Genomic DNA, 16,572 nt, shown 5'->3' on the forward strand with positions numbered 1-16,572 from the left:
TAAAAACTGAGTCTCTTTGCTGTACAGCAGTAATTAACACAACACTGTAATTCAAATATACTTCAATAAAAAATAAATTTAAAAAAATTCTCTCACTCTGTTCATCCACTCTTCTCCTGAGTTCTTTGAACATCTTTACAATGATTACCTTGAGCTCTTTATCCAGTAGATTGCTTATCTCCACATCACTTAGTTCTTCTGGCGTTTTATCTTGTTCCTTCATTTGGAATTTATTTCTGTCTCATAATTTTGCCTAATTTGCTATTCTTGTCTCCATGTGTTTGGAAACATTTCCCAACCTTAGAGGAGTGGCCTTTTGCAGGAGACGTCCTATGCATCCCAGCAGCACACTCCTCTAGTCGGCAGCTATATGCTCTAGTGGTGCCTCTTTGTGGGCTGTGTGAGCCCTTCTGTTGTGGTAGGCTAACTACTATGGATAGTCTGGTAGGTGTCGCTGGTGCATGGTCTGGTTGGTTGCCAGGCCCTACTTTGTGCAGAGGCTGCTGTCTGCTGGTGGGTGGGGCTGGGTCACAAGGTGACTGTCTATGCAGCCCCAAGGGTTAACAGGGCTAGTGCTGATCCACCAGTGAATGAAACTGGGTCCCAGGGAGGGCGGCTATGGGCCTGAGGGCCCTGGATCTAATGTTGGCCTGCTGGTCGGCAGTGCCCAATCCTGACACAGCTGGTTGTGGGGTCTGGGGTGTCCTACAGTTGGTGTTGACCCACTGGTCAGTGTGGCTGAGGGTTTCAAGGTGTCTTGGAGCTGGTGTCAGCCTGTTCGTTGGTGTGCCTGGGGCCCTGGGGGGTCCTGGTGGTGATGTCAGCCTGCAGATGGGCAGAGTCAAGTGCCCAGGTCTCTGGCTACAGGGCTGTGGGTGTCCTAGAGTTGACCTACTGGTGGGCAAGGCTGGGTCCCAATGGCGAGCAGTGGAGCCCCAGAAGTCTGTGTCTAGTGCTGGTGAACTGGTGGGCAGGGCCAGATCCTGGGGCCTCTGGGGCAGCTGTGGGCTCAGACAGTCTTGAGGCAGCAGGCCTGCTGGTAGGTGGGGCTGTGACCCTGCCTGACTAGCTGCTTAGCCTGAGGTTTCCCAGTACATGTGCAAACAGGCTGGTGGGTAAGGCTGGGTCCATATGCTAATAAGCTAGACAGAGGACTCCAACATGGCACTTGCCAGCATCCTCATGGTAGAACAACCTCCCCAAAATGGCTGCCTCTAGAGTCTGTGTCCCCAGGGGGAGTTCCAGTTGTCTCCTGCCTCTCCAGGAGGCTCTCCAAGATCAGCAGGTGGGTTGACCTAGTATCCTTTCAAATTACTGCCTCTGCCCTGGGTCCCTGACCATATGAGATTTTGTGTGTGCTCTTTAAGAGTAGATAATCTGTTTCCCAATGCCCTCTGGCCTTCCAAGCCAAACATTCTGGGGCCTAGTCTTCATGGTGCAGGACCCCTGGGCTGGGACTCCTGATGTGGGGCTCAGACTCCTTGCTCCTTGGGGATAACCTCTGCAATCATAATTAATCTCCCATTTGTGGGTCACCCACCCAGGGGTATGGGTCTTGACTATGCCACATCTCCATCCCTCCTACCTGTCTTGTTGTGGTTTCTTCTTCATGACTGTAGTTGTAGAAGATCTTTTCGCTAGCCTTCCAGTTTTTCTCATCAGTGGTTGCTCTGTAAATAGTTGTAATTTTGGTGCACCTGTAGAAGGAGGTAAGCTCAGGGTCTTCTTACTGTGCCACCTTGGCCACTCCCAATTTTTGCACATTTATATTTTTAGAAGCTCTGAGTTCTGTTTGGATATTTGGGCCTGCATGTGCCAGAAAGGTAACACAGATTGTTGGTGGCTGAGGAAATAATCCCTGGCTCCCACCTCCAAGAGTGGACACACAGCCTGACCCAAACTACCATGCACATAGGAACCTACACTTCCTCCCCTATTCACATTGTGTCACAATCACGCACACATATCCTGCACTGACAAGCAATTCCATACCTCTATGGGCAGGATCACACCCCACCTGGAGGTCCACGTCGTCTGTCAGGAGATGCGGATCATTGGGAGGGGCCTAGCAGGAGGAGTCCCAGCAGGAGACTCTTTGAAATTCTTAGACAGAGGGGTTGAGGGAACACAAGAGCACACCTCAGGCTCTCACAGAAATGGTGGGACTCCCATTCAGAGCTCTAGATAATTAAGCAGCCAAGTAATTTGTCAATATGAAGGATGTTTTTCTGGGATAATGCCCACCACTCAACAGATGGATAGGCCCCACCAGGTGGGAAGGACAGGCAGAGGGGTCAGGCTGTGGGCAACTTTGGATTTCTAGCTTCTGTGTGAAAGATTGATTTTGCCTTTGTCAGGAAGTCATTCAACAAACTTATATTTAACACCAGATCCAAGATGACTAAAATCAGCCCCTGATTCCACTATAGCTACCATCCATAAAGCTGTTATTCCAAAATTAGGCATAAACATTTAATTTAAAATTAGATGTCATTTCTTTTCCAGAAAGTAGAGGAGTCTTGAAGGACTTCTGACCATGTGGGTAGGGGCAGAGTTTTCTGAGAAATGGACTGGGGACAAGGAAAATGTTTCAAAGGAAATATAATGTAGGAAGAAGACGTGAGAGGACTAGGGAGGGATATCCTCTGAAGCTCCACCCCTATGCCCACTGCCCTCTCATGTGGAACAAGGGAACATGTTAGCTGAGAAAGCCACTACTTCAAGTTTTGGATGCCTGCTGTTTGGGGGTACCCACCTAAAATGCCCAGACCCCGGCTTAGTGCACCCATACCCCACCATATGCATTTTGTCTAGAGAAGTAGGGGGGTGGTTGGGAGGTGTAAAGGGGAAACATCAATAGAAACTTCTGCACCACTAGGCAGATAGGATCGCATATCAGTCAGTGAATCTCCAGCTGAAGACACCAAGAGACCAAAAACTCTGACTTCTTCCCCAAAGGGAACAAGGAACAATTCACTGCTAGAGACAGAAGGGCAGGATTCTGCCTTATGAATTGTGGAAACTGTGAGTCCAGGTTCCACGTGTCTAGTCCCAAGGGGAAACTTTCTCCCTGACCCCAAACGGCAGTTAGGCTAGCTGATGCCTCAACAGAATTTTAATATGATGGGTCTCCCTGAAAATAGCAACTGAACATGGCCCCTACTCTTTACATCCTTAAACTTTCTCTTTCTGTATCTCTCCCTCCTAATTTTCATAAGGACAAAGGACAAGAAGCTGGAGCCATTCCACCCTTTACTCTATAGCCTGTTTGGACTAGCAAATTCCTAGCTAACATGGGCAGGGGAAGGAAGGAGGGAAGGTAGGAGAAATAAAAGGGAGTTCAGCTTTTTTGTCCCATGTAGAGCCTCCCTGATTCACCAGGGAACATCACCACCTCCAATAACCATTGCATACCCACTGTGTGCCAGTCACCTGCTAGGTCTCCAGAAGACACTGTTCCTGTTGTGGAAGGGCTCACATTCTGGTTGGGGAAGAAAATATGCAAATGAGTAGGAACCCTAAGTGTGGCTGGTGCTGAGAGAGAAATAGGTTCAGGGCACAGGTGGGGATTCCAAAAGAAACTCTGTCAACAGGTGGGGGCAGGAAGGAAGACTTCATTAAAAAGTGACTTTTGAGTGTTGGTTGGTAAATGTTGCTTCCCTAATCAAGGCAACAGCAGGAACACAGGCACTGAAGGTGAAACACCCTGGTGCTGCTCTGGAAATGGCTGGAAAATAAGGGCTGAAGAGCCACTAGGGCAGGGAAAGAGAAAAAGACAGTAATGTGGGCACATCTGCATATCACGAGAATTGACTTTCATGAGAATGGATTGAGACTTCAGCAGTAGACCTGGAGAGAGATGAGGAGGCCTGATTTAGACAGAGTGAGAGGTATCAGCAAACAAGTTCAGAAGGCCCTCCTGGTACCTGCTCCAACTGAGCTAGGAAGGAAGGAAGAGAAGGGAAAAGAAACCCAAAGTTCTTGGAGGCGGCAGTGGGGGGACAGATGTTGACAGGCACTCTTTCTTTTGCCACACTCTACCCAGCACATGCCTCCACCCATCTCTTACCTTGGGGGACAGTGACCATTGGGTTACTTCTCCAGGTGTTCTCGGATGTTTGTCTTTACCTCCCCCCTTACCTTGGACATTTATGTTTTGCCAAAGCAGAAGGAACTTGCCTGCAGGTACTTTCCACAATAACCTTTGCTTCCCAAAGTTAAGCACCTGAGCTGTTTATGGTTTATGTTGAGGGGGGGCTGAAGGATAGGAGAAGGAAGGAGAGCCCCCAAAGGGGGACATAGGACTGAGGGAGAGTGGGCAATCGTTTCTGTAATTTCCCTGAGCTGCAGTGCCCACACACTCAGCTGAGGAGCCTCAGAGGAGATGACTGTGAGGTCTGCTACAGACTCCCAGTAGCACCAAGATTTCTGTCGCCCAGGAGTGGCAGGGCCAAGGGTTTGGAAACAGGAGGATGTTTCTGCAAAATACACAGCCTGCCAAAGACAAGGGGTCTCCCCTGATCTTGGAGCTGCATTAGCTAGACCCTAGGCCTTGGTATTACAGGAAGGGCTAAGCCCCCCAAAACAAAGGTCGATTTCTTGCCTGCCTGTGGAATGGGAGCTGGGGGCTGAAGAGACTAGGTCAACGCAAATAAACAAAGTAATGCACTCTTTCTTGCACACACTCCTCTCCACTATCTGGGCAGATTCTGGGTCTCAGAGGTCTGAGAGACATGCTGCACATGACACAGATGGAGGAGGGGGGCGGTGTGTATCTTACCCATCAGACTAATGGCCACTCCTCTGTCCCCAGGATGCTGGCGGGCTGGATGCTAAGAAGGAGGTGGCTTTCCAAGCTTTCACTTAAAAAATTGCTTATAGGGATTTCCCTGGTGGTCCAATGGCGAAGACTCCTGTGTTCCCAATGCGGGGCAGGGAATCCTGGTTTCGATCCCTGGTCAGGGAACTAGATTCTACATGCCACGACTGAGTTCGCATGCCCCAGCTAAAGACCCCCACATGCCGCAACTGACCATGCCGCAACTAAGACCCGGTGCAGCCAAATAAATAAATATTTTTTTTAAATGTTTATAGGACATGCAAAAATACTAAACACAAGAGGGAGAAGGCCACCGGTCTGGCCTGGGACAACCGCAACTGGTGAGGCGGTGTCGGACCACGGAGAGCCGCGCCTGCGCACTACAGACTCCGAAGCCAGGGCGACCTCAGGGAGGTGGGCGGGGGCTGCCCGGGCATCCGGGTCCCTCACCCCGCCCCGCTGCATGAATGAGAGGCCTGGCGCCCGCCCCTCCCCCTCCGGGCCCGCCCCTCGCCGGGGCGCCGCGGGCAGTCTGCCGCTGCCACCTCAGCCGCGCTCTGTGCCGACTGACGCCCGCCGCTCACCGCCCGGAGCTGACGGTCCCACCACGCTCGCCGCCGCCACTGCCGGCACGACAGAGTAAGTGAGCAAGCGAGGGCCGTCGCCCCGGGTTTGGGGCTTAACGGACTGGGCAGGTCCGGGTTCGGGGTGCTGAGGACACCGTGGGGCCCGCGCCAGCCTCCCCCACTCACACTCCCGGCGCCTCTGCCGGGAGCTGGGAGGGATGGGACAGCGGCCCCAGGCCGGGAGGGGTGCGCAGGAGGGTCCACCCCAAGCCGGAGGGTGAGTCCCGCACAAAGGGAGGCGCGGGGCTGTCACCGGGAGGTCACAGAGGGAATGTTCGCGGAGCCCAGAGCGCTCCGCCAACCCGTGCCGGGTGTCGGGTCCCCGGGCGTGGGAGGCGGCTGGGATGAGCAGAGAGGCAAGGACGAGGATGGCGAGGACGTCTGCCTCCCTTTTGGCGATGGGAATGCGCCTTGGGGGGCGCGGCGTGGCAGTGTTTTCCTGGTCCCCGTCTGCTCCTCCCCTTTCTTTGTGGCGTCTGTCCTGTGCCCGTTTGTCACTGTGTGTAAGCTATGGTCGGGGGTGAGACCTATCGCCTCGGCTTACTCGTTAATGAAAGTCAGGAGCTGGCCTCATATCTGTGAGTGGGGGGCGTGTGTGCTTCCACAGGCCGTAGAATTAAGGAGCCTCTTTTGTTTCCGGAGACCTAATGGTGTGTGTGTCCCCTCTGAAATGAGAGAATCGGAGGTCATTTAAAGGGGTATGAGGAAAAGAGACATATTACTTCATCAGATCTTCACCCAGTTCTGCCTCTGACATTCTTTCAAACAGCATTTCTTTGTTTCTTTCTGTAAAACCAGTGGGTTTTGTTAATTGAAAATATATGTCTATATCCTCAATATATCTGTCCAGAACACTTGGTTTTTGGGGTTTGGTTAATGGTCATATACTCTTATGTATGTACATGAGAATACTCTAGTACATATAGAACACTACTTTTTAGTTAATTGGTAATATGTCTGTATATTGATATACACATATACAGAAATACTCCGGTATCTCTAGGACACTGTTTTCTCAGCTCCTCAGTACAGGCAGATTTTGTTTCCTCCTGCCTCCCTGTGTAATAAGAAGGTGGTCCAGCAGGTTCCCTCCACTTCCTTGCTTTTTTTCCCCTTAATGCTTTGGCAAAGGGCTTTATAGCATATTACCCTGGCATGCGCCCTTGCTTTGATCTGAATTTTCTCTGTGTTCTGTTGTCTGGTTGTGCAGCCCAGCTCAATGGCTCCTCTTACAGGACTGCTGGAAAACAGATCACCTTTTATCGTCGTCATCCCCAGAGAGAGGAGGAAGCTCTGAAGGTTCCCACAGACTTTGGCTCTGTGGGACTGACTGCCTGACTTTGTTGTCTTGGTGAAGTTGTGAGGAGTCACAGTTGATGTGGACCAATTAAAAAGAAGCAACTGTAATAGCACCAGCTATTCCTTGCTGTTTCACTTGGACCTTTTTCTCTTTTAAACCAGATTTTATAAGTTTTAGAAGACAGTTGCATTTTCAGTTTCTTTTTCACACTTATAATTTTGCAGAGTGACAGGAAATTAGCTAAACTCTGTTACTACAAGAAACATACTTCCAGGGCTTGCCTGATGGCACAGTGGTTGAGAGTCCACCTGCCAATGCAGGGGACACGGGTTCGTGCCTCGGTCCGGGAAGATCCCACATGCCGTGGAGCGGCTGGGCCCGTGAGCCATGGCCGCTGAGCCTGCGCATCCGGAGCCTGTTCTCCGCAACGGGAGAGGCCACAACAGTGAGAGGCCCGCGTACCGCAAAAAAAAAAAAAGAAACATACTTCCAAAATATATTTTTCTTATGATCTTTTGATTCAAAATAGCAATGGTAAAAAAAAATTAAGGGGAGCTTATTAGAGAATATGAATAGTTGAATTGACTCAGTTTTAAGATTCTCTTTAAGATTATTTTTTAATCACATATATTTTAATTCCTGGTAGTTTTCAGTGCAAAATGAAAGCTAAACTAAGCAGTCTTCCATAGCATCTGTTTATGTATATTCCATCTGTTAAAAACATTTGCTTTTAATTTGAAGGGGAAATTTTCCATTTGGTTGGAACGGGATCCATTATTCTTGGTAAAAATCTTACCTTATGTTAACATGATCAAATTCTTTTTTTTGTAAAAGTAAAAATTAATAAAAGTTGATTTTTCAATTTGGAGAAGTTTTGGTTTTATGATGTAAGATTTAAGTAAAATTTTAATGTAAATGAATTTAACTCAAAATAAGCTAACTTAAAAATGAGAGCTTCATTAACTACATTAAGTAGTGTCACTAATATTGAAGCAACCCCAATAACTTATGAACTGCCTGCATAAGTTTTTGGTTTTCTTTTCTTTTTTTTTTTTAGAAATCCCCTTAAAACAAATCATAAGGGGAAGTCGTAGATAAACAGAGTAGTGTAACCGGAATTATCACTGAAATAGGCTTGCATAGTGCCACAGTATTGTGGAACTTTAATTTTTCAAGAGCAACTTAGCTATTGTTTGTATCAACAAAGGAAACTAAAAACATCCTGGCCTTGTTGTTCAGCATTCTGTTAATCAAAATCTTTACCAACCCATAGTTTAGCATTTTTGTAGTATGATGATTGAAGAAAAATTCCAAAGTAATATCTATATTGTCAAAATAGGTTACATTATTTTAAATGCTGTTTTAGTAATAAATATAATGGTTATATTCATTAGAAATATTAATATTGTTATGTTAGTGCTTGTAATAGTATATATGATGACACTTTGTTACTAAACTGGGATACATTATCCTCCCAGCATTTTCTATCAGTAATTGTTTTCCGGGAATTCCCTTGATGGTCCAATGGTTAGGACTCCGCACTTGCACTGCAGGGGGCACAGTTTCAATCCCTGGTTGGAGAACTAAGATCCTGCATGCAGAATAGCCAAAAATAATAATAATAATGTTTTCTGTTTCAAATGGCAGTTTATTCTAAAATCAGTAATAAAGTAACGTCATTATAATGTATTAGCAGTTTAAACTATATGAAATTGCCATTTTTTAGATTGGGGAGTAGTCAAAAATCAGTGGTTTCATATGGTTCAATCACTTTGAACTCTTAGCAGTTCTTTCTGGTATTTACCTTTATATTTATTTCATTTTTAATGTTTAAACTGCTATTCCTTGATTTTCCATCTTTGGATATTATCTATGGAGTTTTATTTTGGAAGTTGAGGACTTAGTTGCCCCACACAACCATCCTTCCATCCCCCACTCATATCTATACTTTAGTTTCCAGTCAAGTCAGTATTCAGTATTTATATGACTGTGACAATGTACCTATAATTCACAGATGAGCCATGTAGGATACGTATTACGTTTTCTTTCTTGTAAAACTTTTTTTTTTTTTTGCGGTACGCGGGCCTTTCACTGCTGTGGCCTCTCCCGCTGCGGAGCACAGGCTCCGGACGCACAGGCTCAGCGGCCATGGCTCACGGGCCCAGCCACTCTGCAGCACGTGGGATCTTCCCGGACCGGGGCACGAACCCGTGTCCCCTGCATCGGCAGGTGGACTCTCAACCACAGCGCCACCAGGGAAGCCCTCTTGTACAACTTTTGTTTCTGCTGAGTTAAACAACTGCCACTTTTGTTTGTTTTTCATTTGCCTAGTTTTCCTTTTACCAGTCACAAAGTTATCCTCAAATTCTATGACAGAACCTATCATCTTTCAATATTTTCAGGTAATCTGTTTCATTTCTTTTTCCTAGCTGTTATATAGGACTTCCCTTTTTATCATCTTGTGAATTCTCTTTGCTTTCCTCCTATGTTGGATCCTTGATTTCCTGGATCCTGTGTCTTCCTAATTCTTTAGTAGCTTCCTGAGAAAGGGCATCTACAAACTCTGAAATTCATTCCTGAATTCAGAAGTTGCATATGTGAAAATGTCCTCATTTTACCGTCACACTTGAATGGTTGTTTCGCTGGATATTGAATTCTAGATCAAAAATTATTGTCCCTCTTTTGAAGGCTTCTAGTATTACTATTGAGAAGTGCAATGCCATTCTAATCCCCATTTCCCTTTTTCCTCCCACTCTGGAAGACTTTAGGATCTTCTTTTTATCCCTGGTGTTCTGACATTTCATGGTGTTCCTCGAAACATCTTTTTCTTTCCTTTTGCTCGTAAGGGCAGATAATATTTTCTCCAAATACCTATATATATGTACACACAGACATACACACCATCTCACCCAATATGCTATTCTTTATGGTGTTGACATGCCTCCATCAAGAGATGTGGTATTTGTTTCCTCTCCTTGAACCTGTGCAGGCATAAATGCTCCCCAGGATGTTTTGGGTCTTGAGCCAACATCATGGTTTAGGAGTACAGTTGGATGATCAAAAGCAACCACCTTTAATTTTTGTTTTTTACTTTTAAATGGAATCATCAGTTTACTTTTAACTGGAAATATCAGTTAACACCAGAGAAAGTTTCTTCCAGCACTGAAATATAATTACCTCTGGAATCTACACGGCCATCAGTTACATTTTTTAAAAATCTACTTTAGGAAGTGACAGAACCATTTATGACCAAAAAGAAACAATCTATAAGCTTCATGGTTAAATATGTCATGACTAAAGACAAATACATTATTGGCAAGAATTTCTGTGATAAGAAGATGGAGGCAAATGGAGATACATAGACCATGGCTTGTTTGGACATTGTCAATGACTTAGTGTTTATCTCATGGATACACATTTTTTAATATTTTTTTACCCATGAATTTTTTTCTATTTACAGCTGCTTTATTCCTCATCTAGCTTTCCCATAGGTGCACATAAGTGGTTGAATATTTCTAGAGAACTTCAGATTCATGAGCAAAAATCTGTAGTAGACTCTCATCACTGCCCAAAAAAACTACCAGATTCTTAATAAGATCTTTTTGCCTATAATTATTTAATGTCTCCCCAGTCTTTACACTCATGAGCAGCCGACCCCTCCCCATCCCGGTAAGCAGGCCGCATACTTCACTGAGGGTTTAGAAGTTATCAGACAGATACCCCTCATCCTCCCTTCACCAAATCTATAAATCCACCTTCCTTAGGATCCCTGTTTTCTTGCTGTCAGAAGCCAACTTGCCTCCCCACCATATTCTACCTCATAGCTAGTCAAGAACTTGACTTCTGCATTTGTGCCCTCTATCACATCCTCAACAACTTTCCGGGGCACCACCCATGTCAGTATACATACATGCTCTGATATTTCCCATCTTTAAAAACAGAACAAAAAATTACAACGAAACAACTTTCCCCTGACCTTATATCCATCCCCTTCTGTTTACCTTCATGGTTAAATGTTTCAAGAGAATAGTCTACATTTCCTCCCTATCTCTTCTGTACTATGTATCACTGTCTGAAATTCTGTTATTGACTGAATATTTTTGTCTCTTGCCTACGCCCCGCACTGGAAAGTCGGCTCCAGGAAAGCAGGGAACTCATCTATCCTGTTTACCACTATGTTCCTAGGACAGCAATTGACACAAGTACCTACTCAATATATGGGCAAAAAAGGCATAACTGACATTTTTAACCTGGTAGAATAGCTCTTTTTAAAAATTTCTAACAAGAAAATCAATTTTCATTTATTTTTAAAATTATTCTCTACTTTTTGCTACACTTGAAAACTGAAAAATTATAAAGACTGTATTAATGATTGAATTTTACCTATGTTACATTACATTTCATTCTTTCACAAGTATAATTTAACATTGGCAGTCTTGCACCTGGATTCTGCAGTCAGACTGATTGGAGTTGAATTCTAGCTCTTTCACTTTTTGCCATGTGACCTTGGGCAGGTTTCCTAACCTCTCTGTTTCCTCATCTGCAAGGTAGAAATAAGAATAGCACCCACCTCATATGTTGGTTGTGTGTGTCAAATTAGATAACGTGTAAAATGCTAAACTCAGTACTTGGCATGGTGGTTAATGCAATGAAAAATAATTATAGTTATTGTTTGTATATGCTTCTCTGGTTTCTAATATTTGATCTTACTTGGTCACTGTAATATTTTTGTTTGAAGTACTTATATCTCCTAGAGTATATTGGCTATGAATGCGACTCTCCTGTTTTTAGTTTTGTGGGCTTTTTCTGATTCCTTGCCTCTCTATTCCCCAGATTACCCCACATGATAGATGATCTGCAGTTGACAGATGAGCACCCTATAACACTTCCCAGCAGTTTGGTCATTTGAGAAATCATTTTGGTCACTTGATAAAATATTTTTATTTCAAGCCACGTTCTGTTCTTTGTTTATTTGGCCTGCCCAGAGGTAAGGCTCCTTCCACGTGTTAATTCATGTTATTCCTCATTAAGTTTTCTTATTTCTGGAAATGGAACTTTTAAAACACCCAGGATGTCATCAACAGATTTTTTTAAAGTAGCCATAAGATACTGTTCTTTTCACTTACTAGCTAGCTGGGAAGATAAATATATGTAGCAATACAAAATCCACTCTAAGGGCCACATTGAGGGATAAAGACAGGCTCTATAGAAGTTCAAAGTAGGGAGAGTTATGTCCAGCCAGCCTTAAGGGATTCTTTTTTTTTTTTTTTTTTTTTTGCGGTACGCGGGCCTCTCACTGTTGCGGAGCACAAGCTCCGGACGCGCAGACTCAGCCGCTCCGCGGCATGTGGGATCTTCCCGGACCGGGGCACGAACCCGTGTCCCCTGCATCGGCAGGCAGACTCTCAACCACTGCGCCACCAGGGAAGCCCTTAAGGGATTCTTAAAAGTTTTCTGCGTGTTAAATTATCTATACCCCTTATTATCTGTCTTGATTTTTAATTTTAGAAATTGTTTCTTAAAGTAATTGACTTAGCAGTTACTCTGCCCCTTTCTTTTCTTATCTGGGTAGGCAGTGGACACTCCTCCAATTATCTGAGCATTTCAGACATCAGAGTGTAGTGTTGGGTAAATTTAGGATTCAAAAAGAATGCCAGATGGTTTGAAAAGAATTGTGAGCACTCCAACTAGTGCAGTCCGTTGAAAGCCAGCTGGCTGAGCCTTGTCTGCTGTGGAGGTGGGAATCAGACACTTTCTTCAACGCCAGCTGGCCTAGGAACAACTGACCAGTGGCCTTACTTTTGGTTGGCCATGCCTGGGAAAGCCAGCCTGGGCCCTGCACCCGACGTAAGGACAGTATGACACCAGACAGTTGCTCTGCACCTCCATGGTGCTTGAGTTGGAACAAGCCTGAATGGCAAGGAAAGGAAGCTACTTTTTAGATAGCATTACAAGTGAACCTCATGTTAAGTTGTGATTTTGCTCTGAAAAAGTGTAGTGCAACTTGAATTTTTATGGATTCAATGCTGTTAGGTGTATTAGTGTTGCTTACTACTATAGTAACTATAGTGAATGTTTTTATATTATAAATAACTTCCAGTTTACCTGCTTTCAGTTGTTCTTGTTTTCATTTATTGACTTTTCTTGAAGTGAGGTTTCCCTCTTCTTTTCATTTTCTTCTTCTTCTAAAGTTTTAGTCATTTGTATTAGTACAAATTTTCATCTTGTCGTAAAGCTTGGTCCTATAAACCATAGGCTTCTGTAGAACATTAATTATGTGTGTTGTCTTAAAATCTGTGTCTCATTTTGTCTGTTATTTATGTTTTCCTAACTAGACGGGTGTTTGTATCAGATACAGTTCTTCTTTAGGAAACTTAATGTCATAATGTTTAACTGAGAACAAAAGAAGTACAAATATGGCACTGCAAGTATAATGAGCATTCAGTTCATTTGATGACAGTGTTAATAACTTCACCAACAGTCTATCAGTATGCTTTATGTTATCTTAAAATATTTTTTTATTTGGAGATGGAATGGTGCTGCAATACATGTCTGTTAACTTCATCTAGGCAAACCAAAAAATTATAAATTACCTGTGTCTCTTTATTGTTCTCTCCCAATTCTGAGCATGAAAAATTTTGCTCAGTGGTATAAACTTGAAATATCCAAATAGGCTCTTCATCTTGGACTAAAAGAAAGAGTTTGGCAAATAATGAAACACTGAAGTATGAGCTAATATAGTTTATGGAAAATTGGTGGGAAGGTAAATCAAAGGTGTTGGCTTTCATTCTTTTCCTTTAGTGCAAAAGAAATTGCAAAACTTCTTCAGAGATATGTTGGAAATCTCATGCCTTGCTATAATTAAATAAAAATTTTTACTTAAACTTATTGATTGTCCCTGTAAACAGTCCAGAGGAAATTTTGTGGTAGTGAGAAAGACTTTTTTTGTATCATAGAACAGTGTATCAATAGCCAGGGGAAATATTGTACCCAGAAAATCATCTTTCACATTAGCTAACCTATAGTAAAAACCTTTTATGTTAGTATCTTTAAATGCACTGCTTATTTACTCCTTACAGCAACCCTCAAAGGGTTATTTATGGATGATAAAACAAATGGTCAAAGAAGTAACCTGTTCAGGTTCACAAGGTCAGGAGCCAGGTTTAGAACCCAGGCCCTCATTCTCCAACCCACCAAGTGTCTCAGTTGATATTGTCAACTTTCACAAGCTCTTTTTTTTTTTTTTTTTTTACATCTTTATTGGAGTATAATTGCTTTACAATGGTGTGCTAGTTTCTGCTTTATAACAAAGTGAATCAGTTATACATATACATATGTTCCCATATCTCTTCCCTCTTGTGTCTCCCTCCCTCCCACCTTCCCTATCCCACCCCTCTAGGTGGTCACAAAGCACCGAGCTGATCTCCCCGTGCTATGCGGCTGCTTCCCACTAGCTGTCTATTTTACGTTTGGTAATGTGTATATGTCCATGCCTTACTATTCATATGCTATCCTGCAATGGCACTTTTGGATGACTTTTTTTTTTTAGGCCGCACCAAGCAGCTTATGGGATCTTAGTTCCCCGACCAGGATTGAACCTGGGCCACGGCAGTGAAAGCGCCGAGTCCACTGGACTGCCAGGGAGTTCCCTGGAACACTATTGATAAAGGAAATTGAGACCTTTGCAGAAAATGGCTAGAGAATAAGGAGAGATTTGGGGAGCATATATATTTTTTATTCTGATATTCTTGAAGTAATTAACCATTGCTGAACTACTGCAGTAAATAAAAGTGAGGTAAATAAAAATGACTTGTTAGAATGGGGCAAAGGGGCTGCGTAGTTTTCTAGCATTGCTGTAACAAATTACCACATAATTGATGGCCTGAAACAGTAGAAATTTATTCTCTCACAGTTCTGGAGGCCAGAAGTCTGAAATCAGAGTGTCAGCAGAGCTGCTGCACTCCCTCCAAAAACTAGGAGACAATCCTTCCTTGCTCCTTCCAGCTTTTGGTGGCTCCACACATTCCTTGGCTTTTGGCTGTATAACTCCAATCTCTGCTTCCATGTTCACATGGTCTTCTCTTCTTTCTCTCTCTTATAAAGACACTGTCATTGGGTTTAGGGTCCATCTGGATAATCCAAAGCTCACAGCACTCAGTTCAAAATGCAGCTGTGAATTCTGTTTTCTGTGTTTTAGTTTTCTCTATTTCAGTTCACTACCACCATCTATTTAGAACTTCAGAATTATATAAAAGCATGACACAGTTCTGAGGAGAGGAAACAGACAGTTGCATTCCTAAAAGTTTTTTTTAATGTATCCTGTAAAACTGCTTGTTCTTTGCCATGGGTTTTCAGTAGTATAAGCTACCTCAGGAATAAAACTTTATATTTCATAGCTGTCTGACTGTCTTAATCTGTTCTGGCTGCTATAACAAAATACCATAGCCTGGGTATCTTACAAACAGAAATTTCTCATAGTTCTGGAGGCTGGGAAATCCAAGATCAGGGTGGCAGCAGGTTCAGTGTCTGGGGAGGGCCGACTTGCTGGTGCATAGCTGGTACTTCTCACTGTCTTTTGCTATGTCCTCCCATGGTGGAAGGGGTGAGGAGCCATCTGGGGTTCTTTTTTTTTTTTTTTGCGGTACGCAGGCCTCTCACTGCTGTGGCCTCTCCCGTTGCAGAGCACAGGCTCCGGACGCACAGGCTCAGCGGCCAAGGCCCATGGGCCCAGCCGCTCCGCGGCACGTGGGATCCTTCCGGACCGGGGCACAAACCCGAGTCCCCTGCATCGGCAGGTGGACTCTCAACCACTGCGCCACCAGGGAAGCCCTGGGGTCCTTTTTATTGGGGCCACTTGTATAAGGGTACTAATCCCATTCATGAGGGTGACACCTTCATCACTTAATCACTTCTAGATACCATCACATTGGGGATTTGGTTTCAGTATGTGAATTTGGGGAGGACGTGTCATATAGCACAGTCGATAACACTAACCATATAAAAAGGGGAAATTTATCTTTTCCATATAACTCATTCGATTTCTAAATAAGCAACTGCCACATAAATATTTTTCATTGATCCATTTATTTTCTACCCAAGATTAATACTACTTAATAGATTTACCTGTACTGTTTTTCAGGGTTCTCTGCTAGTGAGATTCTTCTTTTTAATTTTTTTTTATTATAAGAAATTGTAAATACACTCAAAAGTAGAAAAATAGTACAACATACGCCCATCACTCAGATTCTACTGTTATCAAGATTTTGCCACATTTGTTTCATTTATCCTTTTTTCTTTTACCTTCTTTGCTGAGGTATTTTAAAACAAATCCGAGACATTTTTGTACGTGTTTCCTGACATACTTCTATATGCATCTTTTAAAAATAAGAATGTTGTCTTACAGAACCAAAATGCTATTCTCATACCTAATAAAATTAACACTTACTCCTTGGTATCATCTAATAACTAGACCCTATTCACCCTATTCACATTTTCCCAGTTGTCTCAAGGATATCTTTTTCAGAGACAGCTTGTTCACACCAGGATTCAAAGTCCACAGATGACATTTGGTCATTTTGTCTCTCATGCCTATTTTGATCTAGAGTAGTGCCTCCTACCTCCCTCTCTCTCCACATTTTTTGTGTGTCGTGGACTAGTTACAGGAACCAGGTCAGTTGTCCTGTGGAACTTCTCGCATTTGGGATTTGTTCACTTAAATGGCAGTGTCAGTTTGTTGCTCTGTTCCCTGTATTTCCTACAAATGGAAGTTAGCTCTAGAGGCTTGATTAAAACAGATTGAAGTTTTTTGGCAAGAAATGCTTAGGAGA

The 16,572-nt window shown here is 43.6% G+C and overlaps 1 protein-coding gene across 1 annotated transcript in view; it reads left to right on the plus strand.

The window, feature by feature from the left end:
* Positions 1-5,343: 5,343 nt before the first annotated feature.
* Positions 5,344-16,572, plus strand: part of RNF24 (ring finger protein 24) — a 132,717-nt gene continuing 121,488 nt past the window's right edge. The window contains exon 1 of the mRNA XM_024743273.1: positions 5,344-5,458. The gene's annotated coding sequence lies outside the window, so the exon portion shown is untranslated. The remainder of the gene's footprint in view (positions 5,459-16,572) is intronic.

Source organism: Neophocaena asiaeorientalis, unplaced genomic scaffold (genome assembly GCF_003031525.2).
Source record: "Neophocaena asiaeorientalis asiaeorientalis breed wild unplaced genomic scaffold, Neophocaena_asiaeorientalis_V1.1 scaffold82, whole genome shotgun sequence".
NCBI lineage: Eukaryota > Metazoa > Chordata > Mammalia > Artiodactyla > Phocoenidae > Neophocaena > Neophocaena asiaeorientalis.